The sequence below is a fragment of the Miniopterus natalensis genome, chromosome 15, assembly GCF_054644295.1.
Source record: "Miniopterus natalensis isolate mMinNat1 chromosome 15, mMinNat1.hap1, whole genome shotgun sequence".
NCBI classification, from domain to species: domain Eukaryota; kingdom Metazoa; phylum Chordata; class Mammalia; order Chiroptera; family Miniopteridae; genus Miniopterus; species Miniopterus natalensis.
The window spans coordinates 30,325,904-30,353,782 of NC_142095.1; the positions used below are offsets into that span (position 1 = coordinate 30,325,904).

At 38.3% G+C, this 27,879-nt stretch overlaps 1 long non-coding RNA gene across 2 annotated transcripts; it reads left to right on the top strand.

The window, feature by feature from the left end:
• The first annotated feature begins 749 nt into the window (after positions 1-749).
• Positions 750-27,879, top strand: LOC148091436 (uncharacterized). Of its 2 annotated transcripts, none has more exons than XR_015715713.1 (3): positions 750-864; positions 13,249-13,501; positions 27,053-27,879. It is a non-coding gene; the product is annotated as an uncharacterized LOC148091436 (long non-coding RNA). The 2 variants fall into 2 exon arrangements; XR_015715712.1 differs by lacking the exon at positions 27,053-27,879 and adding an exon at positions 23,669-25,655.

The window sequence follows — 27,879 nt, forward strand, 5'->3', positions numbered from 1 at the left end:
ACTTTTCAAGAGGTCAGGGATTCGGTTTGATCCCCACCTTGTACTCGCAGCAACTCGAACAGGGCCTACCTAGCACAAGGAGGAAGCCTCAATACGTAAGTGATGAATGTATAAATAAATTTGGAAAATGAAATAATAAAGGGTTAGGCTGATGGCTGCTTGTGGTCCCTTCCGTGGTAATACCAGACGCGAAGCAGTAATAACAGCCTTTGCCCTTTTCCTAGCAGCAGACGAAAACGTGCCAGATTGGAGAAGGAAGGGAGGCGTTTGGATTCAAGGTACGAAGAACAGGTGTATGATCCAGAGCGGCGGCCAGAAATCCGCTCAAACATGCATTGCTTCGGGCCCTCTCTGTCCAGAAAGTGGGGCCAGGCCAGAGGAGCTCGGTTTCTGGAGCACGGTTTCTGGAGCTTTGGCCGAGACGAACCCACCTGGGCCGCCCAGCGACAGCCACAGCGGCAGAGCTCGCGAGCCTGGCCACCGCGTGGGTGGGCGCGCGGGCTGGGGGCGGGGCCACGCCTGCGGGGGGGAACCAGTTCCCGCCCCCTGCTGCGTGCGCGCGTCCGCTACTGCCTCGCGCGTGCGCCGCGGGCCGGGGGCGGAGGTTGTGGGCGGCAGCGGCGGGCGCACGCGCTCTCGCCTACTCTAGCCGCTTCGCGCTCCCGCGCAGGGGCTGAAGCGGCGGTGGCGGCTGCAGCGGCGGCTGCGGCGGCAGAGGCGGCTGAGGTGGCGTGGGGGGAGGGTCGGGAGGGGGGTTGGCTGGGGGGGATGGACCGGGTGCACCGGCCGCAGCGGCAGGAGCCGGTGCCTGAGCTTGAGCGACCGCGCTGGCGGAGACACCGGCTGCTCCTCCCCTCCGTGCCGGTGAGTGAGTGCCCCCGCCCCGGACTCTGGTTGCGGCCGCGGCCCCTCACGGCCCCTTCGCCCGGGGTGAGAGTAGTGCGGGGAGCGTGGCCTGGCAGCGCTGCAGACGCGGGCCAGGCCTCCCCCTCACGCCCTGGCGCGACTCGGACCCTCGATCGCCCCCGTTTGGGGCTTAAGCCCGGGGCCTAGGACTCGACCCCCAGGATCCCGCCGGGTCTTTTTTCCCCCGGGCTGATCCTGCTGTCATTTTGACCCTGGGGTTTCTCTCCCCACACCCCTTGTCTCTCCGTTCCCAGCACCGGTCTCCAGGGCTGAGGGAAGGGAGGGGCGTGTGAGGAGTTAGGCTGAGGCCCGAGGGACTGTTTGGGAGCCAGCTCTGGTGGTGGTGGCGGTGGTGGTGAGGGGGGGCATCTAAGGTCCTATGAGTCCTCGCTCGCCCTGGCGTCCCCAGAAGTTGGCCACTAGGGCTCAGCCATTGCCACCTGAAACCAGTTTTGCACCTTTTGTTTTGATTTTGAACTTGTCGTTTAAGGGGAGGAGGGAACCTCTTGGACTGGGATCGGGAGAATAGGTGGTGCAAGGTGGGGAGCTAGGCTGGCTGGGTTCGGAGTGCCTTTTATGAGTCCTTCCAGAAAGGAAAATGGGCGCATCTTCCCTAAAGCGCCAGGAATCCGTTTACAGCTTGCAACACCCCCATTTTCAGCCTAAGCAAAAGTGTGTGTAGTCTTAGCCAGAGGTTGGTTTGGTTCATATCTTAACAGCATTGATGGTGAGGATCCCTTAGGTGAATCTGCAGCAGAGTTTCTTGAAGCAGCCCACTTGAGCTGTTGGCTAATCAACCGCCCCCCCCTTTTTTGGTGACACCTTACATAGTTTTGGTAGATCCTACCCAATGCTTTTGTAGGCTGCCTTTTCAACCTGACTTGTCATAGAGGAAAGGAAGATGAACACACAGATACTAATCCAAAATGGATGCTGTAAATCTGACATATTCATCAGAGGTACCTGTACCATAAGCATGTCTATGAAAGGTCTGAATTCCTAAATTAGCTAATTATTAAAGAAAGAAAAGGCATTCAGGGCTTAAATAGCAGGTGGCTGCTTTAAAATAAAATGAAGCTTTGATTTGTTTATGCTTTCTGACCAATATCTTAAATTTTGGAAGTGATTGGTTAACTAAGTCCTTGTCTTTGAAATACCGGTGTATAGAAATTGTTGCAAAGCCTGGAGGAAAGACCCTTATGAAAATGTTAATGTGTTACAGACAAGATTCTTCCAGGAGGTAGATACAGTTTTTTCTCCACTGGATATTAGAAGAATGAGACTCCAGTGGGTGAAAAAGGTGAAGGGATAAGAAGTACAAAGTGGTAGTTACAAAATAGTTATGGGGATGTAAAGTTCAGCATAGGGAATACAGTCAATAATATTGTAACAACTATGTGTGGTGCCAGGTGGATGATTGAATTATGGGGGGATCACTTTGTAAATTATATAACTGTCTAACTACTATGCTGTATACCTGGAACTAATATAAAATAATATTGTCAACCGTAATTGAAAAATGGAATTTTTAAAAAGTGAGACTCCACTTGTGAGTAGGCGGTAGTTTTACTAGCGTCGTAATAAAAGATGCTCATAGGTATGATTTTAACTTAACAATACCTTGTGATCTACCAACAGAGTTGGCTTGTGTTTTTTGAAATCACATACCCACTCTCTGGCTAGTATAGAAAGATTAAAAAGCTGCTTCTGGTCTGTGGGCGGTAACCTTTTAATTTCTAAAGAGTTTTCAGCTGTTTACAGAGTAGATTGCTGATCAGCAACATAGGAAAATTTTAGATATTAAAAATTCATTAGTACATGATCTAGATTTGTTATAATTATGAACATTTATTAAGATTTAGTATGGTGTTGGTACCATGTACTATGAGTAGGATATGAAGTTTCTCAGAGTATTTGCATCATAAAGTAAACAGAAGCACAGTCAGCTGACAGATGTTGTGACACCTTGAAGTAGTTGAGAGAATCTTATATGAGCAAACAAAAACTACAATTTGATGAAGAAACCCAGTGGTCTGGACTAGTTGATGACCATCATTATTCTAAGCTGTTTTGTACAAGAATATTTCCCCATTTCTGCACTAGAGTTTTTTATGCCTGTCTTGTATGTACAAAACCTGTCATGGCTGAGGACTTAAGTTTGAACTCATCGGCGTGGCATTTATGGATCACTCATTAATTTAATCATCAAATATTTATTAAGACCTTACTTTGTTCCAGGATTTCTTAAAAGTACTAGGCTACAGTGGGGTAACAAAGCAGACAAAGGTCCCTGGCCCTCATTGAGCTTTAAAATTCTGTATATGTGAGAATGAGGATAACAATGAGCAAATAGACAAGATAATTTCAGGTAATGCTAAAAATCAGTGATTAGCAAACTTTTTAGGTAAAGGACCAGAAAGTAAATATTTATAGGCTACACAGTGTCTGTTGTAACTACTAAACTCTGTTGCTTTTAGTGCAGAAAGGCCACAGACAGTAGTACATAAACAAGGTTGTCTATATCCTACTTAAACTTTGTACACTGAAATTTGAATTTCATGTATTTTTCCCACACACAAAATATTCCTTTTGATTTTTTTCAACCATTTAAAAATGTAAAAACCATTCTTATAGGCCATACAAAAACATGGGGCAAGCTGAATTTGGCCTGTGGGCTGTAGGCTAACCCTTTGTAGAAAAAATTTTCTGCCCTGGCCAGTGTGGCTCAGTTGGTTGAGTGTCGTCCTGTGCATCGAAAGGTCACCTGTTCGATTCCTGGTCAGGGCACATATCCAGGTTGCGGGTTTGATCCCTGGTCAGGGTTCGTATAGGAGGCAACCGGCCAATGTTTCTCTCTCACATTGATGTTTCTCTCTCCCTCTCCCTTCCTTTCTCTCTAAAATTAATAATAATATATATTAAAAAAAGAAAAGAAAAAGTTTGCTGATTCCTGACATGAACTATGAAGAAAATAAAACAAGCTGATACGACAAGTGAGTGATTCATTGGGGTGGTGGGGAGGCCTCACTGTGGAGAGGATATTTGAGTTGTGGCCTAAAAGATGGAAGAGGTTTCCTGGCAGATGAAACAGAAAGTGCAAAGATCGGCAGGTGGAAATGAGCTTCTAAGTTCCTATGTTCTCCTGCATTGAACTTTCCCACATACGATGTCATTCTTGCCTTTGTCTTTTTTCATTGTGTTGTTCTTAACTAGGTTGTCCTCTTTCTGTCAGGTTTTTAAAGTCTACCCATTATAGAATCTAAGACTTGGAAGAGATCTTAACTTCTTACCCAGTTGCTCTCCTAAAGTGTTCTCAGTGATTTTTCAGCCTCTGTTTAAACATCTTTGATGACAGAAAATTCATTACTTTGAGGTAGCCTATGCCATTTTTAGATAGCTCTAATTGTTAGAGTGTTCTTCATGTTGTAATAGAATTCAGCCCCTCTACCTCCTTTCCATGGTGCTGTCTTATATGGAGTAAGCCTGCACTGGGGTTGCACCTCATTCCCAGGATTCGGTTCTAAAGGTAGTAGTGCATGAGACGTAAATCACATAAGATGAAAGCTATACTTGAAAATCCCTTACATTGCTTAAATAGTGTGCATGTTTTTGTATATATAATTGTATTGTCATTCTTATGTACCCTACAGACTGAGCCACTGAGCTTGACCGAAGGAAGGAGCAAGAGGAAAGAAATTACTATGTAGATATGCAGACCCTCAAATATATATATATATTTTTAAATATGTCTTTATTGATTTCAGAGAGAGGAAAGGAGAGGGAGAGAGATAGAAACATCAATGATAAGAGTCATTGATCGGCTGCCTCCCGCATGCCTCCGACTGGGGATTGAGCCCGCAACCCGGGCATGCGCCCTGATCGGGAATCCAACTCCGATTGCCTGGATCCTAGGTCAACGCTCAACCGCTGAGCCATGCCCTGCTTTGCTATTTTTGCTTTTTAAAACAGCTGTCAAATCCCTATCAGAATGGAGAGGGTGGATAATTTTAATGTGTTCCTGCGTCCTTGCAGGGTTTATTGTATTTTTACATTAAGCCTCTCTTACATTAATAAGTGTTTATAGATATATTGTGAATATTAAATGAGATAATATATAAGGAAGCACCTGGCACATGGTAAGTGGCTAATAAATGCAGTATTTGAATCTAAATTTTTGCTTCATTAGGGTCATATGTACACTGTCCTGTGAAAAGTTGTAGAGAACAACTAAGCCACCTGCTTCCTCTTTCCAAATTGGCATTTCCTGTTGTGGCTCTACTGAACAGTTGTCACTCTCTATGTCCTTGAGTGTTGGTCACATTTTATCAGAGTTCAGCTAGTAAATTAAATGGGTATATGATGTAACTCTTAGTAGTGCTACTTGATCCTTCAAGTATTTGAATACTGCTATTATGTCTCCCATTTAAGTCTTCACTTTTTTCAGGGCTAAATATTTTCATTTGTTTTAGTTTTTTTTCTTATTTCTTCACCCTTCTGGTTGTTGTAACTGTACCAATTTATTGTTCTTTTTACTCTGAAGCGTATTTAAGGTACACAACTCAAGTTTTATCCCCTTCATGAAGCCTTCCCTCATATTTTCTTATTTTTGTATTTTATACTTGTTTCATGAGTGTTTGTCTTACCTCACAATGAGACGACAAGCTTCTTGAGTGCCAAGACCATGTTTTAGGCATCTTTTATGTCCCAGATACACTGAGTGAAATTTCAGGCATGCAATAGATCATAAGTATTTTATAATTAAAAATAAACTTTTAAATTTGGAACAGTGTTAGATTTACTGAATTATTGTGAAGATAGTACAGAGTTCCTGTTTCTCTTACACTCAGTTGCCCTTATTAACATCTTACATTAGTGTGGTACATTTGTCATAATTAATGAACCAATATTGATATTATTACTAAGCCTGTACTTAATTTAGATTTCCACAGTTTTTTCCTTAATGTCCTTTTTTGTGTTCCAGGGTCCCATTCAGGATGCCACAGTACATTTAATAATCATGTCTCCTTAGCTCCTCTTGGTTGTGACAATTTCTCAGATTTTTCATTGATTTTAATGACATTGGCAATTTTGAAAATAACTGATCGGGCATTTTTGTACAGTGTCCTTCAATTGGGATTTGTCTGATGTTTTTCTAAGGGTTAGATTGATATAATGTGATTTTTAAAAGGAAGACCACAGAGGTAAAGTGTCATTCTTACTGCATATCAAGAGTACATATTATTGATATGACTTATCAGTGTTAATGTTAACCTTTATCACCTAGGTTGAGGTAGTGTGTGTTTTCTTCACTGTAAAGTTACCCCTTTGCTCTTCCCTTTCTGTGCACTAGAAGAAAATCACTGTGCATAGCCCACATTTAATGAGTGATGAGTTCTGATTCACCTCCTTAAGGGTGGAGTATCTACATAAATTTCTTTGCTCAAATTTTTCCAGCTTTGATCATTGGGAGCTTTTTCTTTTTTTTTTTAATCCTCACCTGAGGGCACTTTAAAAAAAAAAAAAATCTTATCAATTTCAGAGAAGGAAGGGAGAGGGAGAGAGAGAGAGATAGAAACATCAATGATGAGAGAGTTATTGATCGGCTCCCTCCTGCATGCCCCCTATTGGGGATTGAGCCCGAAACCCAGGCATGCGCCCTCACCGGGGATTGAATCTCAGTCTCCTGGATCATAGGTTGATGCTCAGCCACTGAGCCATGCTGGCCAGACTGAGGATACTTTTTCCATTGCTTTTTCAGGGAGAGAGAGAGAAAGAGAGAGACATCGATGTGGGAGACAGACATTGGTTGTCTGCCTCCCGCACGTGCCCCAAATCGAGCCTGCAGCTGAGGTACGTGCCCCTGCCAGCATTTAACCTGGGACCCTTCAGCCCACGGGCCGACGCTCCAACCGCTGAGCCAAACCGGCTAGGGCTTGGGAACTTTTTCAGTTGGTTCCCGTATCCCTTTCCTTTGACATACTCTGATGATTATGTGTGTGTGAGAGCACTTTTCTTTCTGACAACACAAAATGCTTCAGGTTTATCTTTTATGTATCATGCTCCAATCCTATAATTGGTAATTTTCCCAAGGAGCCCTAGTTCCTTTTATTGGAAATGGTATTAGAAACCAAGATCTGGGGCCCTGCCAGGTGTGTCTCAGTGGTTGAGTGTCTACCCAGGAACCAAGCAGTCACGGTTTGATTCCCAGTCAGGGCACATGCTCGGGTTGTGGGCTGGATCCTTAGTAGGGATGTGCAAGAGGCAGCCCATCGATGATGTTTCTCTCACATCAATGTTTCTATCTCTCTATTCCTCTCCCTTCCCCTCTCTCTAAAAAAAAAATCAATAAAAACATTAAAAAAAAGAAACCAAGATCTGGGTGCTAGCTAAGTGTGCTAATTGCTACTAGAGTTTTGTTGCTTTTAGGCCCTCTGAGTGAGGTAGTGAAGAGATATATGTGTATATATTAACCTATGTGTATACATATATCCATAAATAGTTCTGTATGTAACCATTTGTCTTTACATTAAGCTAAACATGAATTCATACTGATATCTCCAACTCTGATTCCTTAACACATTGATCATTTTAGCCTCCTCCACTTTACCAGTAAGAAATTTGACCTTTCATTGAATTCTTCAGTTCCAGTATACATATGCAGTGGTTTTAGAATGGTTAGTCTGTGCCCCTGTGAGAAACAAGTATATTAACTTGAGTACAGTGCCTGTGGATCCTTCATTTTCTCCTTAGTCTTACAGACTCCACTCATTTCCAGCATTACCTAGGTCAGCACTATATTCTTCCACCTCCTTTGTGAGGTTGTTTCATATTTGCAGTAAATTTAGATTGTTTTGTAACATTCTACATTCCATGCTGAGATTCCTTTACTTCTTAAATGATTTATTTTAAAATTTGCATACATTGTGTATTTTTTGTGCTTCAGAGTTATATGGGCTTTGACAAACTTTTAATATATTTGCCATTACAGTATAACATAGAATAGTTTCACTGATCTAAAAGAGCACTGATCTAAAAGATCACTGGCAACCACTGATCTGTTTACCATATCTACAATTTTGTCTTTTCCAGAACATTAAATTTTACTTTATTTTTAAAAATTTATTTATTTTAGAGAGTGAGATAGAGAGGAAGGGAGAGAAAGATATATAGAGAGAAACATCACTTTGTTGTTCCACTCATTCATGTATTCACTGGTGGTTTCTTGTATGTGCCCTGACCGGGGATAGAACCCACAACCTTGGTGTATCAGGACAGTGCTTTAACCAACCGATCTAGCTGGCCAGGGCCCAGAATGTTAAATTTTTAAAAGTATTTTTGAATGATTTTTATGAACATAGTGTTTCGTTAGGTAGTGGGAGTTACAGGCATTAGATAACTAATACTTGGAAACATTTCTTTTTTTGTATTGAGGTAAAATTCACATAACACAAAATTCATAATCATTTGAAATGTACAATTTAGAGGCTTTTAGTTCATTCACGACTATCTAATTGCAGAAGATCTTCATCACTCCAGAAAGAAACCTGGTGTCCATTAAGCAGTTCTTCTAAAACCCTGGCAAACCCTAGTATGATTTTTGTTCCTGTGGATTTACCTATTCTGGACATTTAATTTAAATGGAGTCACATAATACATGGCCTTTGCTTCTGGCTTTTTTAACTTAAGTGTTTTTAAGGTTCCTCCATATTGTAGTGTGTTTCAGTACTTAATTCCTTTCTTATAGCTGAATAATAATCCATTTTGTTTGTTTATCCATTCATCAGTTGATGAACATTTGAGTTGTTTTCACTTTTTGGCTATTACGCATAATGCTGCTGTGAATATTCGTGTATCAGTTTTTGTTGAACATGTTTTAAATTCTCTTGGGTATATAACTAATATGTTTTCTTTTCAATAAGTTTTATTTTATGTTGAAAGTTATCCAGTGGCTTATTTGGGGTTAAGTGCTGAAAGAATGCTGCTTTGTCTTGGCATAGTATTCATCAGTGAAGACTGAAGTCACATAAATTTCCTGTTGTCATTAAGGAGTAAAGAATTTTGTTCCAGATGGGGTAATAGTAAGTAGCCTTCTAGAATTCTGTTAGAGAAATACCTTGAATTATGTTGTGTACCATTCGGTTACCTTTTTGAGAGTTGCAAGTCATCTTTCACCGTGAAGTTGGATTATAAGATCTGCTTGTGGTCTTAAGGAATCTCTGAGTGTCTGAATTATGTTTACATGTGTTCAGAGGGATAGTAGGCAGAATTCCCATTCTGTAATCTGTTTGGCATCAGTGATATTACAGAGGTTTTATTCTTACCACATTCCCTCTGAGATTTAGACTGTAATAGAATGGCATTAAATATTAGTGTTTTCTTTTTCTTATTTTGGCATCCAACCCTGAAGCTTTGTTTTACAGTTATTTGTTTGACACCTTTACTTTGATAAATTCATTTTCCTCAGGCAGAATTGGCAAAAGTTTTCTTCTTTTGCCAGTTTGGGGTAACCTGACCCAATCCGTTGAAACAATGTTTTTCAGACTTCTTGAAATCAAGGAACAATCTTTGCTGTCTTTATAGCTTACTTCTAAGTAACTTTGGGGTTCCCTGGAGGTAATGGAAAATAGATAATATATTATATATTAGCCACCATCATACTTCATCCCAAGCAACTTCATTGTAGGTTAGCCCTTTAAAGGGGTTTGTGTAATAAACACTGGGCTGGAACCAAAAAGATCTCTATTACTGGTCAAATAGTTTGTAGATTGGGACTTATTTTTATTTATTTAATTTTTAAAAAAATATATCTTTACTGATTTCAGAGAGAGGAAGGGAGAGGGAGAGAAAGAGAGAGAAACATCATGATGAGAGAGTCACCATTGATTGGCTGCCTCCTGCACACCCTCGACTGGGGAACGAGCTGGCAACCAGGGCATGTGCCATGACCGGGAATCAAACCTCGATCTCCTGGATCCTAGGTTGATGCTCAACCGCTGAACCACACCCGGCTGGGCTGGGACTTCTTTTTATTAAAAGATAATAGTGACTGTAATTTATAAGAATATTGTGATGGGAAATCCCTTTAAGGTGTTTTTTTGTTGTTGTTGTTTTTTTAAGACAGGCATTTGGGAAGCTGTCTGTATTATGAAAATTCTTGTTAGTGCTTTTTTTCTTTATTTTAATAATGCAGATGTATGTGCTATCTTATTATAATAATAGCCTCTGTGAAGTATGGTATGCGTACTTATTATTTTCAGTGCTCTTCATTTTTCCTTATAGTTCCAGATTTCTACCTGGTACATTTTCCTTCTGAGTGAAGGACTTCTTTTAACATTTCTTGTGGTGCAGGTTTACTGGCGATAAATCCTTTCAGCTTTTGTATGCCTGAAGAAGTGTTTAATTTGTCTTGATTTATAGAAGCTGATTTTACTGGTTATAGAATTCTAAGTTGACAATATTTTTCTTTCAGTTCTCTGTCTTCTGTCTTCTCATTGTTTCCAATGAGAAGTTGGCTGTCATCTTTATCTCTGTACATAATGTGTGGTTCTTTTCTTCTGGCTGACTTTTATTTTTCTTTTAATTTATAAAAATTCTGGTAAACATACAACATAACATTTATCATCTTGACCATTTTTAATTGTACTGTTCAGTGGTATTAAGTACATTCATATCATTGTGCAACCATCACAACCATCTATCTCTAGAACTCTTTTCATATTGCAGAACTGACATTCTGTTTCTATTAAACAATAACTGGCCGTTCTCCCTTCCCCCCAGCCCTTGGTAACCACCATTCTACTTTCTGGCTCTATGAATTGACTACTCTAGGCACTTCATATAAGTGGAATCATACAGTATTTGTCTTTTAGAGACTGGCTTATTTCACTTAACAGGTGTTGTTAAGCTTCATCCATGTTGTAGCATATGTCATTTCCTTCCTTTTAAAGGCTGAATAATATTCCACTATATGCATATACCATATTTTGCTTATCCATTCATCTGTTGATGGACATTTGGTTTGTTTCCACATTTTAGGTATTGTAAATAATGCTGCTATAAACATAGGTGTACAAATATCTGTTAAAGGTCCTGCTTTCATTTCTTTTTGCTATCTACCCAGAAGTGGAATTGCTGGATTGTATGGTAATTCATGGTTTAAATTTTGAGGAACCGCCATACTGTTTTCCACAGCAGCTGTACCATTTTACATTTCTACCAACAGTGCATAAGGGTTCGTTTCCCCACATTCTTGCCAACATTGTTATTTATTTTTTAATAGTAGTCATCCTTATGAGTATGAGGTTGGTATCTCATTGTGGTTTTGACATGCATTTTCTTAATAAATACTTATGTTGAGCATCTTTCATGTTCTAACTGACCATTCATATATCTTCTTTGGACCAATGTCGATTTGCCTTTTGCCCATTTTTTATTGGCTTGTTTTTTTGTGTGTGGTTCAATTATTATTTCAATATTCTGGATAATAATTACTTATCAAATATATGATTTTAAATATTTTCTCCCATTCTGTATTCCTCTGGCTGCTTTTAAGATTTTTTTTTTCTTGTCTCTGGTTTTAGCAATTTGATTTTGATTACTCCTTGATGGAGTTTTAATTTTCTTCAGGTTTTTGTGCTTGGTGTTTTTTGAATTTCTTGGATCTATAGGTTTGTAGTTTTCATCAAGTTTGGAAATTTTTTGGATATTATTTTTTCAAATCCTGTCCCCCTCCCCTCGACATTCCAGTTACACATGTATTATTAGCTCCTTGGATTGTTCCATAGCTTGCTGATGCTCTGCTCTTTTTTCTCAGACTTCTTGTATTCCAGATTTTATTTTGGATAGTTTCTCTTCTTACGTCTTTACATGCACTAATCTTCTGCATGGTCTTATCTGCTATTAATCCCATTCATTGTATTTCATTTCAACTCACTCTATACAATGTTGGGCAAAAGTAGGTTTACATAGTTGTGAGTATGAGAGTTTATTCTTATATTGTTTATTAATTTATTTTCTTTTTTTAAAAATATGTCTTTATTGATTTCAGAGAGCGGAAGGGAGGGAGGGAGGGAGAGAGAGAGAGAGAGAGAGAGAGAAAGAGAAACATCAGTGATGAGAGAGTCATTGATTGGCCACTTCTGGCATGCCCCTGACTGGGAATCGAACCTCAGTCTCCTGGATCCTAGGTTGATGCTCAACCACTGAGCCACACCCAGCCTGGCTATTTTCCATATGAACAACTGTAAACCTTCTTTTGCCCCACTCTGTATTCTGTAATTTGTAGTTTGATGGAAATGCAGTGATTATGCAGGTACTAAGAAACATTGCCTTAATTTGTTGCCAAAATATAATAGATTCCTAATTCTGTAAGATATTTAACAAGGGTACACAAAAACACCTAATGTGTCAAATTAACTTTGATGTCCTTCCCTTTCCACATTAACTTTGTTTTTCTGCCAGACCTACATATATATTTTTGTATGATTATTCTATATATTCTGCTGATATAGTCATCCTCTTTAGTCATTATACAATCTTTGTTTTGGTCTTTTTGCCAGACTACCTAATATTATTTGTCTGTTTGGTTGTATGATATGATCATCATCTTGCTGTAAAAAACATGAGATAGATTTTTATATTTTGTTTACTATACTGCTTCTTTATTATTAATCAGAGACCTGGATCACCTGCTGAAGTTTACCTTTGTTTGTTTTTTAAAATTTTATTTATTGATTAGAGAGAGAGAGAGAAACATAGATTTGTTGTTCCACTTATGCATTCATTGGTTGCTTCTTGTATGTGCCCTTACCAGGGACTGAACCCGGAACTTTGGCTTATCGGGACTACACTCTAACAGACTGAGCTACCCAGCCAGGGCTGAACTGCACCTTTTTTTTTTTTTTTTTAATCCTTACTCGATATTTTTTCCATTGCTTTTTAGAGAGAGTGGGTGGGGGGAAGGAGAGAGAGAAACGTCAATGTGAGAGACACACAGCTATTGGTTGCCTCCTGCACACACCCCGACTGAGGCCCGGGATCAAACCTGCAGTGGAGGTATGTGCCCTTGGTGGGAATTGAACCTGCGACCCTTCCGTCTGCAGACTGACGCTCTAACCACTGAGCCAAACCAGCTAGGGCTGAAGTGTATCTTTGATTGCTGCTGTCATTGATAACCCCATTGAAGTTGGCTTGCCCGCTTGTATTTACCTCCATTTGATCTTTTAATGTTCACTAATATCAACTTGAAAAATTTTGAGACTAGCGACTGGTAATTGTTTGCCAGCCAGCCATTTGCATTCAGTAGTATTTCTTTCTCCCTCTCTTGCTCCTTTGTCCCAGCAGGTATTACTCTCTCCAGAAGACACAGCCACAGTTAGCACTTTCTTCAGATGCTGACACTTGGTGAACAGCTGCTCTTGATCACAAGATTTAGAAGACACAGTCTCCATCCTCCCAGATTGGATCTCTTTTCATATGGATCTTCTATTTCTATGTCTTTTTAAAAAATTAACTTTTTGGGAAACATTTTGGATTACAACTTTTCATCCTCATCTATGCAAAGAAAGGAAAGCTGTTGTGCTGGGATTTTGAGGAGGTATGTCTTTTTTCTTTATTGCGAAATCGCATCAGTTAGGCACTCAGAGCAGTATAAAATAATGATATAACCTGACTCCTTCCTCTGTAGAGTTCAGTTCTCAATTCACTTGTTCTATCTTCCTTTCTGCTATTCTCTTTTTTCTAGCCATTGTCACAGCTTAATAAGAACTTTCTTGATGTGCCTTATAACAACTAATTTCTTAAATTCTTCCTAAATGTCGTTGGACTCTGGGTTAGATTTACAAGCCATAGGAAGCAGTTTGAATTCTTATTCCTCAAGTTGAGATTGTGACTTTGTTGAACTGAATTCGATTGTTCCCATTCTGCATAGACATTGAATGGTTTGGGAAAGCTTAGTATCGTCAGCATAATATATGGCTGTGTGATTTTGTAGTCTTTTTCAGTATCATTTGCAAGAGGAGGTGTGATATCATAGAAATCCAGCCTTCATTCCCAGTTTTGACATTATTACTGTCATGTTTTGAAGGTTAAAGTATGTTTTCTCACCTCTAAAATGGGCTTCTTGTTATTTGCTTTACACAGACCTCAAAGGATTGTTGAGGATCAGATAAGAAAATTTGTATGGAGGACTGTTTTGTTGATTAAAAAGCAGTAGTTTTCAACTGGTGTGCTGCAAGAATTTTTAAAAATTTTTAAAATTTTTGTTCAAAATATTACAGATGTCCCTTTTTCTCCCCAATGACCCATTCCACTCTGTCCCACCCTCCTCCCCAGTCCCTCTCCACACTATTGTCCGTGTCCTTGGGTTGTGCATATATGCATATAAATTCTTTGGTTAATCTCCCCCTCCATCCACCTGCCCTCCTCCATCCCTCTGAGATTTGTCATTCCCATCCATTCTTCCATATCGTTGAATCATTTCTATTCATCAGTTTATTAAGCTCTTTAGATTCCACATATAAGTGAGATCATGTGATGTTTGTCTTTCTCTGCCTGGCTTATTTCGCTTAGCATAATATTCTCCAGGTCCTTCCATACTGTCCCAAATGGTACGATATCCTTCTTTATAGTTGTGTTGTAGTGCATGGTGTAAATGTCCCACAGCTTTTTACCCACTCATCTACTGATGGGCACTTGGGCTGTTTCCAGATTGCGCTACTATGAGCATAGGGGTGCATATATTCTTTCTGATTAATGTTTCAGGATTCTGCAAGAATTTTTAAAACATGCAATACCTGACTATATAGTCAGGGGCACTGATCTCTTTCCCTTTAGATTGTCAAATAAAAAAATGACAACAGCCAGCACAATAGCCATCTGGTATAAATGACCTGTCTTGAACCATAAATATATAGGTCATATAATAGAGTTGCATCTTATTGGTCATGTCGCATAATAAGGTTGCATCTGATTGGTTAATTCTTGGTACCAGAAATCCTTATATACAAGTATAGGCACCTGATTTTTTATAAAGTTACTTTGGAGCAAAAAGAGTAGGTAATTACTATTACTGTTTTTTTTGGTACATCAAAATTATACCTGTTTGTTTTGTCAGATCAGCAAAAAATATATCATTTGGTGTGCTGCAGAATTTTAGTAATTAGTTTATGTGTGCCATGAGATGGAAAAGTTTGAAAATCGCTGATATAAAGGATTGTTATTGCACTGTGGAGAGCTGTAGGCATATCTCTTCTTTTCACTCAAAGACTCGTTTTTTATTTCTGCAACTTTTTTTTTAATGTATCTGTATTGATTTCAGAGTAAGAAAAGGAGAGGGAGAGAGGGAGATAGAAATATCAATGATGAGTCATTGATTGGCTGCCTCCTGCATGCCCCCCACTGGGGATGGAGCCGGAAACCTGGGCTTGTGCCCTCACCAGGAACTGAACCACAATCTTCTGGATTCTAGGCCAGTGCTCAACCGCTGAGCCATGCCGACTGGGCTATTTCTGCAACTTTTTGATGATACAGTCCTGTCATGAATTGTGAATCAGATTTTTAAATTTCTGTGCTTAATCATGGATAAACAGTAGTGTTTACAGTGCCTAATTACATAGTAGGGGCGCAGTATATTTTAAAAAGTAGATTTGTCATATGTGATGCTGAGAAAATGTCAGTTTCCGTGGTAAGGGGCCATTTTACACAACCTATTAGGTAGTGTTTTGAAAAGAAACCCTATTTGTTTATTGTTTTATGCCTTTAAAAATATTGAGTGGTACTGTGTTTTGGGCACTGGGGAAGAAAACTGACAGAAATCTCTGCCTTCATAGAGCTTATATTATATATTATATGGGGAGATAGACTAGACAAGATAAATAAGTAAAAATGCAGCTCAAGTTCTAATGGAAAAGTAAGAGCAGGAAAGAGGAATAGGACATATTGAGGGGAGGGACTGAATATTCACAGACACCCTTACAGATAAGGTGACATTTCAATAAAGGCTTGAAAGAGGTGAAAGGATATAAGAAAAGAGCATTCCAGCAGTAACAAATGGCAAGTGCAAATGTCCTGAGACAGAAGCTTGCCTGAGGAATGCCAAGGGTTGGGGAGGGTGGGTGCTTATATTGTGGTGCTTTATGCAAATACTTTTCAAACTAATGTTCACCTAGGTTGTTCTTGTTAAAATTCAGGTTGTATTTTTGTAGGTCTGAGGTGGGGCCCATTTCTAATAAGCTCCCAGTTGCTGCTTGTCCTGTTGGTGTTTTGCAGGACTTTAGCTTTTACACTGAGTGAAATGGGAAGCCTTGGAGGGTTTTGGCAGTGGTGTGATATGATCTGATTTCCAATTTGACATTATCATTACTCTGGCTGCTGTGTTGGTAATAGGCTGGTGGTGGATTGGGCAAGGGCAAAAGTAGAAATAGCAGTTAGGCAGGAGGCTATTGCTGTAATCCAAGTGAGAGAAGGTCACAGTTTACATTAAGGGTAGCAGTGAAAATGGTGACACATGGTCTGATTCTGGATATATATATATATATATACACATATATATATATTAAACATATCTTTATTGATTGCAGAGAGAGGAAGGGAGAGGGAGAGAGAGAGATAGAAACCTCAGTGATGAGAGAGTCATTGATGGGTCGCCTCCTGTGGGTCGCCTCCTGCATGCCCCCGACTGGGGATTAAGCCCACAACCCGGGCATGTGCCCTGACTGGGAATCGAACTGCATCTCCTGGATCCTAGGTAGATGCTCAACCACTGAGCCACACCTGGCTGGGCTGGATATATTTTTCAAGTAAAGACAACTAGGTTTGCTGATAGATTGGATGTGTGCTTGGAAAGAAAGGAAGGAGTTCAGGACTACTCCAGAGTTTTTTCTCTGAGTTCCTGGAAGGAATGCTTTTGCCGTTTATTGAGATGCAGAAGCTTGAAAGAGGAATAAATGGGGAGGGAAAGTACAGTAGTTCAGTTTTGGACATACTACATTATAGATACCTATTAGATTTAGTAGAGGTGCTAAATAGGTAGCTGGGTTTATGAATCTAGAATTCAGAAGAAAGGATCTACTGGAGATATACCTGTAGGCGTTGTTGTCATAGATTGTATCTAAAGCCAGGAGCCTGGATGAGATCACTAAGGGAGTGAGTAGAAACAGAGGAAAGAAGTTGAAGAACTTAGTTAACTCTGGAGCAGATCCAAATTTAGAGGTTTTATATTATTATTTTTTCAACAGAGCATCTCTTAAGAAAAGTCTTTCAAGGGCATAATTTGGGATTGTTATCCTCAAGGATTGTTAGAGAGTTTATAATTTTATATAATTAATAAAAAGTAAAGCTTGCTATAATATCAAGGACAGGAATTTGTGTGTTAAAACTAGGTTTAGTCTTCAGCTCTGCCACTTGTCATATGCAGTGGCAAATTTAATGTGATTTAATTTTCACATCTATTGGGGGCAGTATCTACATTTTAGAATTGTATATACTAGAAATAACTTATCTTAAGTTTAATGCCTGGCACAAAGATGGCACATAGATTTCATAAAATTAATGGTAATTATTATTAATAGTAACTATTCTGACAACATTGCTTAAATTTTTGGGTCTTCATAATGATATGCCATTATGTCAACAAATCCATCTGTATCTCCAAGCTTTCTAAATATAGACTAGGAATGAACTGGTGTGTGTGTTTTTTCCCACACCACCATTCTTACCGTTGTAATTAGCTAGTTAATATTAATGAAGGAAGGAAAGTCAGACATTGTAAGCATGGTCACCTGGGAAGTTTCACAAGGAAGCTACAGCTTCACACAGCATTGTTCCTCCAAGGGGATTAATACCCCTCCCTTCCCCCATAAGAGGGGGAGATAAGCACATGCACAGTAGAAGTCAGGGTGGTGCAGGAGAGGTGCTTACCTGTCCTCAAACTAGCCTGGGGAACTGTGGATTGGTTAAGGGGTGGACCCAGAACCCCGGGAAATCCTGGAAAGTTAATTGGTTAGTTTGAAGAAGCTCCTGGTTAAAATCCTCAGACAAAGAATTCCCCCTTTCTTTTTTTTCTCTTGCCCTGTAACCCGCACCTGCCCGTGGGTTCGCACATTCTCTCTCCGTAACCATGTGGCCTTAGCAGGTGCATGGCCCATGGCTGGCGGACTTCACATGCAGGATGCTGGACTGGACTGGACTTTAATATAAAGCAGAAACTATGGTTAGTGGTCTTTATTCTGGCCCTGCTGAAGACATGTTCGATGGCAGGATGGAGGGAAATGGGACATTGAAAACCCAGGGGTTTATTACTCACCCTCCCTTTTCAAGTCTCAGGAAATTCTTTTCCTTGTGATGTCGCAAGAACTCCACCTCCACCAATAACACAATTGTCGAGTTGTCCAATTCTGTATCACTGAGTGTCCAACAATTCAGTTCTGATTACCTGCAGTTAGTTTCAGATCCTACAAATTAAAAGGCTCAGTTCTGCAAGACTGTCTCCATTGTAGGTGCCAGGTGCAAGTCCTGGGCCACCTGTACTTTGCAACAAATTCTGGCTTTGCTACAAATTTGGGGGGTTCTCACCCCCCCCCTCAGATTTAATAATTCCCTGGGATGACTACAAAAATTGGGAAAAACACTTTACTTATGTTTACAGGTTTATTATAAAGGGTACAACTCACGAACAGTCAAATGTAAGAAATGCATAGGGCAAGGTATGGGAAGCTTCCATGCCCTCTCTGGGCCACCAACCTCCAGTACCTCGGAGTGCTCATCACCCAAAGCTCTCTGAACTGCTTTGTTAGGGGATTTTCTGGAGGTTCCATTACTTTGGAATGATTGGTTAAATCACTGGCATTGGTGCTTAACTCAGTCTCCAGCCTCTCTCCCTTTCCCAGATTGGAGACTGGGTATAAAAATTCCAACCTTCTACTCATGTGCTTGGTTCCTAAGGCAACCAGCTTCCATTCTGAAACTATCTTGGAGCCCACCAAGAGTCACCACATTAGCATAAACTCAGGTATGGTTGAAAGGGATTTTTTTTTTTATGAATAACAAAAGGGACTTATCCCTCAGGAAATTCCAAGGGTTTTAGGAGCTCTGTACCAGGAACTAGGGACAAAGACCAAATATATATTTCTTATTATACCACACTACTATTACATAAAACTAGATCTAGTTTTTTAGAGCGGAGGACTGATTCAGAACTACAGTATTGAATTCCCTCTAGGTCATTGATATGTTTTTTTACTGGGTATCATGGCCATGGTTTTGATTCTTGGTAATGTAAATAACATTTGTTTTGAGATCCTTAGATGAAAGGTGCCATTGAAACAGCTAAATGCCTTATTCCTGAGGGGTCTTTATCAAATTTCAGTATTGTTTCTTTTTCTGCCTAGACTTTTGTCCTCAGATGGCTCTACTTGAACCCTGTGACAGAGCTAATTCTTTAGTGTGATGTGACAAAAAGAGATCATTTTCCCAACAGGTTAAAGCTCATTTTTCTGAAACTATAGGCTCATGAAACTTGGGTAGAGATGTCTTTTGATGGTCTTACTTTTTTTAATTGTAAACAACAACATGCACATTTTTATAGCCAAGACAGGAAGGATAAATTATTTGGAATTCCAAATTCTTTCCTACTTAAAATTTTTTCTCTCTGCCTGCTTATTTTAACATGCTTGTTAGAGATGTATATACTGTCTTGTCCTAATACAGAAGTTTCCTTAGAGTAAATGTAAGTTTTAAATTAATGTTTTAAATGTTTTTGAACATCTGTGGGAAGTATCATAGTATGCAAGAGTGGGCACTAGTCTAACATAGTGCCTACCACTCAGTAAATATACGTGTTGCTCTTTTAGGAATTAGAAGCTTTAGTTCTAGCCTTTGCTACCAATACCTGTGTGACCTAATTCAAATCTCATTTCTCATCTTTAAAATCATTAGAATCTCTTCTAACTCTGATTCAATAATTTAGTTCATTCTTAGCCTTTTTTTTTTTTTAAAGTTTAGTTTCAGTGTGGCCTTGGAGTCAGTTTCTTGAAAATAAACACAAAATCACCAGATAGGCTGAATGGCAAGTGTTGTGAAATAACCCACTTTCTGGCTTCAGTTAATTTGCTTGGTCATGTGCTCTTTCTTTACTCTGGTAGAGTTACATGAGATTTTTCTATTCATACTAGGTTGGGAGTAGATACTTATCAACAAGCACATTTCTTAGCATCTACTGAAAGAGGAGAGGACAGAGTGGGAGTGAAACTGGAAATGCTGACGTTTGTGCTACTTGTCACTACCAGAACCAATAAGTAGAGACAGGGATTAAATCTTTATGGGTGCTATATTCAGATGGCTGGTGATCTGAGAAGATGGTGGGTTATATACCCTAAATACCATCTTACATATCATATTATAAGGAGAAGAAAAGTGTAAATAAAGGGTTTGGAATTCAGGGAAAAGTAGGTAAGGGGTTTGGAATTCAGGGAAAAAGTTAATCAGATAAAAGCGGCAGTTCAGTGATTTTTTTTTTCTTTCTAGCATCCCTTCATCTGCTGAGGGGTGATTTTTTGGCTGTGTCCTGGCAGTAGACAGCGGTTCTCTCCCTGGAGCACAATGGCTCAGATACCATCTTGATCACTTACAGTCCTTCTGGGGCACAGAGGTTCCTGGAACAATAGCTTTCTACATGCATTAACTTAACTGCCAAGTCTATTAACTATATAACTAAAGCTAAAATTCTTTAACTTCTCGAGGTCCCCCATTAGGAGCTTCATGGAATGACTGATCATTTTTCCATATATATCCCTAAATGGTACCATGTGCAATATAGTTTAGGTTCAGAGAAATACTATTTAAGCTTTTCGTTGTTGTTTTTAAATTGTTTTCTTGAAATAGGTTTAGAAAAATCTGGCTGGGTGACCAGACTTTTTCAAAATGTTCATATATTCTTCCCTATGTTTTAAGTAGTGTGTCACATTTCGACAGTGAATGTAAGTATACTGTTACGATTGTTAATTTTGTAATCTAATTGTATTTAGAGTTTGCTTAATTTTTTTCTGTACCTAGAGAATTTGCATTGCTCTTTCAAGAATTCTGAAGTAACAATTGCCTTTTTCTCTTTTACTTAGCAAAAATAAGTGTTTCTTTTCCATTGTTTTAATAATTAGGTGTTTCTTCCTGAAATGAGATGATAGACGTGGCCATTTAAAAAGTAAAATAAATTTAAGTTTAAGGTTGATGTCAATGTTTCCTGGCCCCCCAATTTTTCTAGATGGTCTAATATTTGCTAGTAAAATGAAAAGCAAAATAACATTTTTTTCCTGGTATACAACAATGTGGAGGCAAAGGACGATTAGGAAGCCAAAAATCTAAGATACACATATTCAGACCTACCATTGAGTTAGTAAGTATTTATTGAATGCCAATTGTGTGCTCATTATTGTTACAGACTTTGATATGACACCTCTGTTCGGGAAACTTTCCAACATGGAGGAAAACATTTAACTTTTGAAGGCCACTCAATTTGTAGTATGTAAATTCAAAGAAAGGAGACAATAGATGAGTAGTGATGTGGTTAGAGGAGGATTTGATCTGTGACCTCTATTTGGATAAATGTTGGGAAAAAAGGATAACACTGAAGGTATGAAAAATAACGTGAATGAAAGCATGGAAACAAATTAACCTTATGTTGTATGTTTCTGCATTTATGAGACTAGCCTAATCCATTTGTTAACATTTCCAGCTTAGTTTTGAGTAAGGTCAGTTTAAGATATCACAGATGAATTTAGAGAGGTAGAGTTGAAACAAAATAGGAAGGGTCCCCCTTCCCCCCAAGTTTCCCCAATTCATAGGTAGAATGAATTGGAGGGGAAAAGAGACTTGCATAGGTAAGGACTGTTGGAAGTATCATGTTGTAATTCTGGAATAAGAGGAAAGAAGTGTCCCAAAATAACTTTTCCTGTCCTATTATGAGAATAAACATCTGTAAAAACACTGTCTATTGATAAAGAGCGCTCTATCAAACATTTGTTTTATCAAAAATATTTCAAGTTTCAAACTGAAACTTTAAAAAGTCAGTAGAATGTGGCAAACCATTATTTTATGATTTTTCCCCAGTGAATAATATTGAATAAAACAAGTATATAAATTTTGTATGTTTATAGTAAATAATGCAACATGTATTGAATTTCTGATCTTCCTTGGATCTGTGAGCCCAGAATTCTGTCTGTAGCATATAGTGAAAATAAAACTGTGGGCCTTTGTATCCTATAGAAAGCAAATGAAAGATGACTCTAAAGCATAAAGTGTATTTCATAATCTCTGTTTAAGAATTAGTGGGGCAAAGATCAGGTTGGGCATCAGGACACCAGAATAGGGGGTTTATTTCATTTTGATATGCATATCCTATTCTGCTATTGATTAAGAGCATGAGAGTCCATAAACTAGTGTGTAGTAGCTCTGATCTCTGATATATGCTTCATATGTTGACTTCCAAATCTGCATCTTCAGCCTAGACTCCCTACTGGTTCTTGAAACTTAATGATTTCCACCAGATTCTTTAGCATTTTGCCATGATCTCTTTGCATTTCCATATCCCTATTCTTACTCTAGTTTTACTTATCTTGATTAACGGCTTATCATTCACTTAGCCAACTAGTCCATGAAACTCAAGGTTGTCTTTGATTTCTTCATGTTCCTGGCCTTTATGTTAATCAGCAAATACATATTTTACTTCTAAATGTTTCTTCTTCATTGAGCTTTTAGGATGTTCATTTGTTCACTCATTCATTCTTTCATTTATTCTGACACAGTTATTGAACACTTAATATGTGCTAGGCACTGTACAAGGTACTAGGGATATAATGGTAAATAAGGTCAGATTCCTGCTCCTGTAGAGTTTGTAATCCAAGCTTTTATCATTTCCCCTGCATCCCCTTTGAGTTATTGTGATAGCCTTTCTTATTTTTTCTGGTTATAATTATAATACATACTTATTTTAAGAAGTGCAGGGATTATTGTATAATAACCCTTGTTAAATGTATAACATTTCAGTGCTAAATGTATAACACCGAAAATGGGAGACTTCTGATTTTTTCATCCACCAGGTACCACTCATAAATTTGATATCATTTCTCTAGATTAAAAAAAAAGTATAGCCAAAACTTTCTAACACTCACTTAGCCTTTACTTCCTTTCCTATCTATTACAAATGCTACCAGACATATCTTGAGTACTAAAAACATTTCCTTTACATAAGAGTGTATGTAAAATGAGAGATTACAATTATAAATGGTCCTTAAGGTCCTGTAATTGTTGGATTTATTCTAATCTTTTAATATGTCTTGAAGCTGTTTTAATGGTTTGCTGAGATATGGAGGATGGCTTTCAGAAAGTTGTAGTTTTAGCATTTTAAAACTTGTCCCTATTTGGAGAGGCAGCTGTGGTAGAGTACTCGGGAGGTTTTAAGTTTCAGCTCTTCTGCTTGCTGGCTGTGTGACCTTCAGCATGTCACTTAAGCCTCATTTCCCTCATCTATAAAATGTGAAATAATAGCAAGGACCTCATAGGAGTGTTGTGAGGGTCAAATGAGATGTGTTAAGTACTTTAAAACTATAACATACTGTACAGATGTGAGGTGGTGCTATTAGAGGTCTCTAAATCTATAAAGAACAGTAGTTTCATATTAGTATTGGCCTTTGCCTTAAATTTATTGACTCTTCCTGCTTCTTATAAATTTGTTTATAATTCGGCTCAATTGGTGGTTTCCTTTTCTTACCAGTTTGAGCCAAAAACGGTGAGTGGCAAGAACCTCTCATAGAAGTTGTTATACCAGGTTAATGAGAAACATCTGCTGCAGCATTCTGAGTGGGAACCAAGATGCTGCCACCACTACCTACATAGGTATTTCCTAAAATATGTGTTTTATGTTGTCCTTATTGCATCCTGGGCCCTGTTCTGAATGTTTTATATTTAATCTTTACAATAACTCTATAAGGGTAGGTACTATTATACCCACGAGGAACTGAAGGTTAGCAAATTGTTTCTGTGGTTGTTGGCCCTGCAATATCTTTGAAGCCTTTTCTTTTGGATAGAGCTCAGGCTTGTTATGGTTGCAAGTCGCACATTTGTATTCTGACCACATCTTTGCAAATTATTACTATTAGCTTTCAGCAATTGGTTTTTGTAAATTTTATCTTTGACTACCTCTAGAAGTCATGGCAGATTTGAGGATACGTTAAGGTCCAGGAGGAATATTTTGGTCCAACCTGAGTTAGAAAAATTTGGACCAAATGATAGGTGTTGGTTAGGCACACTGGTGGTATTTCATAAAACCCCTATTTTGTCAATTCTAAGAGAAATGCTTTTTTTGCTTTTAATGTTTTGAAGTTGTGTCCATTTAATAGGGTAATATTTCTCAAAAAGCTATTATGCAAGTAAAGGTGTGCTTTTTTTTTTTTTTTTAAATCAATTGATGAGCTTTAGAATCAAGAAAATACAGTAATGTTTAGTCCATTTGACTATTTTTAGCTAACATCCACTATCAGTGTGCCATTTTTCGCTCCTATACATAGTCTTTGTATGTTGGATACTGACAGCTAGGTTTTCTTTTAGTCAGCTAAGATTGGAGTTGCTATGGGTTAACTTAACTTTGTATACTTACTCTTCTTTTCAGAGTTCCTGTAAGAATATCTTGATGTCTCAGACAGAAGTACCTCATCTTCATGTTTTGCCTTAGTAGCTGCTACTAATTTAGTGAATCAACTAGTTAGGGGGAAAGTTAGATAATTCACTGGAGACAGGGTTAAAATTTGAAAATCCAAGGGCAGTTAATGTTTACTGGATAAATTAAAAAATATTGGTTTATTTTGGGAACACACCTGAATCCCTATCCTTTTCCCTGCCCCCTGGCAACCAGTGATCAGTTTTCCATCTCTAGTTTTGTCATTTTGAGGATGCTTTATATAAATGGAATTATATAATATATAACCTTTTGAGATTTGCTAAGTAAGCATAATGCCCTTCAGATCTATTCATGTTGTTACATATATCAATATTAGTAGTTCCTTTTTATTGCTGAGTAGTATTCTATGGTATGGATGTACTAGAGTTTGTTTATTCTCCTATTGAGGGACATATGTGTTGTTTCCAGTTTGGGGTATTACCAGTAATACAGCTATGGACATTTGTGTACAAGTTTTTTGTTTTTTTAATCGATTTTTTAAATCGATTTTTAGAGAGAGAGGAAGGGAGAGGGAAAGAGAGAGACAAACATCCATGTGAGAAACATTTATCAGTTGCCTCCCCCAACTGGGGATCGAACCAGCAACCTGGGTATGTGCCCTGACCAGGAATTGAACCTGCATCTCTTTGGAGCACAGGACGATGCTCCAACCAACTGAGCCTCACGGCAAGGATTCAGAAGCATGTTATTTAATAGAATCAACATGAGACAGAAAATTAAAAACAGCCCTCTGCATGGTATTGTTTGGCTTTGAGCTATATTCTCTATTTAGGCTAGCTGTTTTATAATTGATGAAAGGAGCACATCTGAGTATTTTCTTATTCTTTTGATCTTTAAAAAATTAAAATATATTGAATTTTTGTTGTATTGTCTTTTATAACTAAATTGCCTTCATTTCTATTCATCAGATGTTTGTTTGAAGGTATTTATATGACAATCTTTTAAAATTTACCCTGCTGGGAGTTTGATCCACTCAACTGACAGCTTTGTTTGTCTTTCCTCAAAAGCCAGAAGTAGGCCTATAGGAAGGAAAGGAATATGCTGGAGCCACAGGCTGGTGCTATATAGGTCTTTGGGGGTACATATTTAGAAGCTTTGCAGTTGGTTGGCCTGGATCTATCAAAGCATGTTTGGTCAACTCTGGCTGTAAAATGGTTTATTTTTGTGCTTCTGAGTAGTGATTCATGGGAATGAGTGTAATATAAGTACAGTTTGGAAAATTGTTGTATAGATTTGCTTGGGGAAGGAAAAAAACACTGAGAAACCCCACTGTTGAACAGGTCTTAGGTTCACTGGTTTAATTTTCTGTGAATGCTCTCCAGTGATTAAACCTTTGCTTCATCTCAGTAGCAAATGCCACTATTTTGGATGCAAATTATTTCATGGAAGGGACTTTGTATGATAGACAAAATGTGAAATTAAATATCTACATCTTAACTCTAGCCTAAATAGATTGTTTTTTTCCTAAGAAGATATTGTTAACGTCAGTATGTTAGCATAAAATAAGCTCTCCTGGTTTCAGGGAAGTATAGGGGGAGAAAAAGTAGGATCATTTTCTAATTTCTGTTGATCCAGCTAGGATATTACAATGTCTTATGTTTTTAAAGCACTCAAACATTTGTTAGTTGAATTTGTAACAGGTAGACAAAAGAATAAGACTTTCCATATTTGAACAGTGTAAGTAGAAGAACATGAGTTGATGAGGTATAGTATACTTCCACATTTTTTTTTCTATCAGAATCTAGACTTTTTACTGATTTTTGCATCTGTAACAGATAGACAGACATTTCAGTAAAGTACTAGCAGCTTTCAAATGATATCTAATCTGGGTGTTAATTAGAATAGAATTTATAATTTTGCATGAAATGTAATTTTTTTTAATGGATATATATTTGTGTGTGTGTATGTATTAAATATAATCTTTTCTAAATCTTACTCTGTTGAATTTATTTTATGATCGTTATATGGTGCATGTTTAATAATAGAAAAAAATAGCTAACACTTGTTGAGTGTTGCCTTGCTTTGTGCCAGGCACTATATGAAGTGCTTTCTATGCATACAGTGTCTCATTCTTTTCAATAATCTTGTGGAATGGGAAATATTTTTATCTACCCTTTAGAGATCAAGGTAAGCACAGTAAGTTCTCACTTAATATTGTGGATAGGTTCTTAGAAACTGCAGCTTTGACTTTATGTGAAATGATGTGTAATGAAACCAATTTTACCGTAGACTAATTGATATAAACAAGAGTTAGGTTCCTGCAGTATATTTCTGGTCACAAAAACATCACCAAATCTAAGTAAAGACCCCAATCACTTCTAATATTAAACATTAAAATAAGTGTGAGCTATACGTGTATTTAAGAAAGACAAATAAAAACAAATAAAATAATTATTTTCTAACCCGTTCTTCCTGTTCAAGGTCTGGTGGCAGGAGCCTATCCTGGCAGTTCTGGGAGCAAGGCTGGAACCCACCCTGAACATGATGCCCTTCCATTGCAGTTTGCTCTCATACACACACACCTCTACAGTCAGACTGGGACAGTTTAGACACTGGTAGGTTTAGACACATGCACATCTTTGGGATGTGGGAGGAAACCTGAATAACCATGCAGACATGGGGAAAATGAGCAAACTCCACATACAATGGCCCTGGCTGGGAATTGATTTACTCACTCCCCACCCCCATCAATGGTATAACAAAAGGATGTTACTTGAGGACCTGCTGTAATTTGCTTAGTGCCCATATTAGTAGGCAAGTAAGCCATAATTGCAGAATGTACTGCTGTATCAGTACACCATTTTGTTTCAGCTTTGAAGGAATTTATATCTTTAGGATTATTGAGAATCATACAAAGTAAATTCTTAAGAGCTACAGAAAATCTATTTTGTCTTATATGGTAATTTATATTTCATTTGTTCAATATTAAAGGGGATTAAAGTGTTGCAAATGTTTCCAGATTAGTAAAGTATACCTCTTGAAGAAGTGCAACTTTCAAAGAAATTAACCATTTTAGAATAGTAAATTTTCTGAAATGTGTGTTTGTAGCTTTGTAAGAAAATTTTTTTTTCAACCCTCTTAAAGATAGTATTTTCGCTCTTGATAACTCAGGGCTTTCATTAGGACCATCAGTCAATTTATTCTGTAATGCAGTATTTTTTTCCTTCCTTGCTTTAAGCTATATTATTTGTCTACACTGCTACGTATAATCCTCTCTTTATTTAAATAATTAAACTTGTCAGTTATAT